Source organism: Eubalaena glacialis, chromosome 2 (genome assembly GCF_028564815.1).
Source record: "Eubalaena glacialis isolate mEubGla1 chromosome 2, mEubGla1.1.hap2.+ XY, whole genome shotgun sequence".
NCBI classification, from domain to species: Eukaryota; Metazoa; Chordata; class Mammalia; order Artiodactyla; family Balaenidae; genus Eubalaena; species Eubalaena glacialis.
In genome coordinates, this window is record NC_083717.1 from 32,256,682 (window position 1) to 32,260,767 (window position 4,086).

The following is a 4,086-nucleotide window of genomic DNA, read 5'->3' on the forward strand; positions in this document are numbered from 1 at the left end:
GTGAGAATCATCTACCAAGGGAGGGGACCCAGAGAAGAGAGAGAGTGGGTGGAGCTTCCCCAGGGGACAGATGGGGGACAAGATCCCCTCCCAGAGTGAAGGGTCTGACAGCTGGGACTGAGCGTTCAAGCTCTCCCCTGTCACAGCACCTACATTAAACCAAATGGAGAAAACAAACGCTGAGGCGAGCAGGATGGAGCAGATTCCAGGACAGTGCTCTCCTCAGAGCTTCTCCGTTTGTCCGCAGATCTGCCTAGCGGCACGGAACAGTCCCAGAAGGCTCCTCCTTTGCCAACCGCAGGAAGCCCCTCTCCCTTTACCTTCCTTTCTGTCCTCAGCAGAGAGAGGAGAGGTGGAATGGTCTTCAGACTTCCTTAATGACACACCTTTTCAGTAAAACCATCTTGAGTATGCCTCCCCGTACAGGTATATTTATTATAACATACGTGCAAACATCGTATTATGTACATTACGGAATATAAACAGAAGAAGAAATTTTCAGAAGACATAAAAGATAAATATAAGTGGCAATTATAATATTTTTCTTTCTGCATGCCAGTGGATTGTTTAATGCACAATTTAAAACCCTGGGGGGACTTCCCTGGTGGAGCAGTGGTTAAGAATCTGCCTGCCAATGCAGGGGACACGGGTTCGAGCCGTGGTCCGGGAAGATCCCACATGCCGCGGAGCAACTAAGCCTTTGCGCCACAACTACTGAGCCTGCGCTCTAGAGTCCGCGAGCCACAACTACTGAGCCTGCATGCCACAACTACTGAAGCCTGCACACCTAGAACCCGTGCTCTGCAACAAGAGAAGCCATCGCAATGAGAAGCCCGTGCACTGCAATGAAGAGTAGCCCCCGCTTACTGCAAATAGAGAAAGTCCACGTGAAGCAGCGAAGACCCAATGCAGCCAAAAATAAATAAATAAATTTATAAAACAAACAAAAAAAAAAAACCCTGGGATCCCTCATTGATTAACCACAGGTTAAGAAAAAGTTACAGTAATGGAAATCTTAAGGAAACCTGAGTTGGGCTCTGAAATTCAAGTCCAGTCTTTCCTCCAAAGAGCCATTTTCCCATGTCTTTGAAATGCCTCTTTGGATTCCTCACAACTTCTTTAGATTTTGATGATCAAAACTCTGCAATTAGAAACCTGAATATATGAGTATCCAGATTTGGCTAAATCAATTTGTGTTGGTTTATACCCATTGTGAAAGCCATTTTAGCTAACTAATGTATCCCTTCATTTTGGTTCTTAGGAATCTTTAACCCAGCTGGCTTTCTCTGAAGTCTAAACACAGGAAAGCAAGGAAGATACGGAAATTGTTTTAGTAATTCTGGAACAAGAGATTTCAAACCTCCTTTGAAAAAAATGATACAAAAGTCTGATGCCTTTATGTATTTCCCCGGAGAGTGAAGCATTCTGATAGCCATCAAGCAAGTGTCAAGTGGAATCACTTACAAGTATTTGTCTTTTCTGGGGGCCTTACTTGGTCTGCAATCAGCAACCTTCACACCCTGAGATTGGTGTCATCACCTTCATTTACAGCAAAAAATGTGTGCACCTGTTACACTAAGATGTGGCTCAAACAGGTCAAAGATGTGATTTAGTTGCCTTTATCTGCTGTAAGGAAACTTGTCAAGACTAAGAAGCTGTAATTTTACATTTTATTGAACTTCTTTGTAAAATTAATTTCAATTTATTCAACAAAATTAATGTTCAAAATTGGTTTATTCAACAAAAATTTACTGAGTACTGACTGGGTGCAAAGTGCTGTGTAAGGCACTGAAATACAGCCATGAACAAAACAGCTTATACCTTAAAATGTACCCACAGGGTCAGCCATGAACTCTGCTAATTAACTTTTTAAAGTAGTTTAAAAAGATAAAACATAGTATTTTAAACCTATTTGAATAAACTTTGAGAGTCCATTAGCTTTTTTCCTCAATGAAATACATTGCTGAGTTATTCTCGATGTGAGTTATGAACACTTGGTCTTTTTTTTCTGTACTTATACTAATTAAAGCTTCTTCATTTAGTAGTGAGGGGTTTTGTTTGTTTCATTTTGATGGTCAATGGTACTTTATTAGGATGCTTTCAACACTGAATAACAGGAAACTCAAACTGACTTAAAAACTACGGATATTAATTAGCTCATATAAAAGGCAGTGCAGAGGGAGAATGATTTTAGAACTGAATAATCCAGCAGTTTAAAATGTCATTGAAAATGGTAGACTTCCAGTTTCTGGTCCAGCATGTAAGGACCTCAGAGGTCCCTACTCCATCCTAATGAAAAGCTGAACAAACTAAAAAATCAATAACTCTTCTCAGATCTGACAGAGAAGTGAGGTCACAGGGGAAACTACAGCCCCCAAAATTGGAGAGACAGGAAGGAGGACACAGACAATCTCAACTTACCAGAGGAGAAAATACTAGTACCAGGGTAGAAAATGTGAGCTGTAACTGATGCACTGCAGGAGGCTCAGGGCAGACAAGCCTGTGAGTTAAAAGGGCTCCAGTGCAGGCAGCGCAATTCTGTGAGTTTTACCTCCAGAAGTTCTACCACAGTCTCTCAGTGGATATAAGAGAAAAAAGTCCCCTCAGCTTTCTGGCAGAGAGAGGGGGAAAGTAACCATTTTGAAATATGCCAGAGCATTCTGTTTTTTTAAACAAGGCCTGCCCTGGAGAGAAACAATTTTTCCAGAGCCTAAGCTATTGGTATTTTGTTAGAGCCTAGCCAGCCTGAGGGAAGGGAAATACCCAAGTCCAGTGCCCTCTAGCCATCCTGTCCCATCTAAGGGGGAAGTGGGGGATCTGAGAGGCACCTGTGAAGGTCACAGCCCTGGGGCACAGTCACTAAAGACTTAATATAGGACTATTGAATGCTTCCCCTCCTTCCACAAATTACCACCACATCCATAATAGACGGATTTATGGGAGTCCCTTTTACCCAGTACATCATAAGTGGCTTTCAATAACAATGACATAAAGAATTACAAGGCATACTAAAATATAAAAAGCAGTTTGAAGAGACTGAGCAAGCATCAGAACCAGACTTAGGCAGGGAGGTTGGAATTATCAGACTGGGAATTTAAAATAACTATGATTAACATGCTAAGAGCTCTAATGGATAGACAGCATGCAAGAACAGATGGGCAATGTAAGAAGAGAGATGGAAATTCTAAGAATCAGAAAGAAATGCTTGAGATTAAAAACACTGCTACAGAAATGAAGAGACTGGACATGGCAAAGGAAAGAATCGCTTAGCTTCAGAATATGTCAAGAGAAACTTCCAAAATTGAAAAGTAAAGAAAAAAGACTGAAAAAAAAATAACAGAACATATATATATCTATCTATATATATAAATAGATAAAATGGAAATAACAGAAGAAAAATAGAAAGGAATAGAAGCAATATTTGAAGCAATAATGATAAGAATTATCCCATATTAATGTCAGATACCAAATCACAGATCTAGGAAGCTCAGAGAAAAACAGGTAAAATAAACGCAAAAAAATTTGCGTGTCGTGGCACAGTGGTTAAGAATCCGCCTGCCAACGCAGGGGACACGGGTTCGAGCCCTGGTCCAGGAAGATCCCACATGCCACAGGGCAACTAAGCCCATGAACCACAACTACTGAGCCTGCATTCTAGAGCCCAAGAGCCACAACTACTGAGCCCGTGCCACAACTACGGAAGCCTGCACGCCTAGAGCCCATGTTCCGCAACGAGAGAAGCCACAGCAATGAGAAGCCTGCACCGCAATGAAGAGTAGCCCCTGCTCGCCGCAACTAGAGAAAGCCTGTGCACAGCAACAAAGACCCAACACAGGCAAAAATAAATAAATTAAAAAAAAAAACACCAAAGCATATCATATTCAAACTACAGACAATCAGAAATTGAGAAGAAAAAAAAATCTTGAAAGAAGCCAGAGGAAAAAACACCTTACCTATAGAGGAGCAAAGATAAGAATTATATCTGACTTTTCCTCAGAAACAATGAAAGCAAGGAAAGAGTGGAGTGAAATATATAAAATATTGAGAAAAAAGAAAAAAAAATCCTAACAACTTAGAATCCTATAT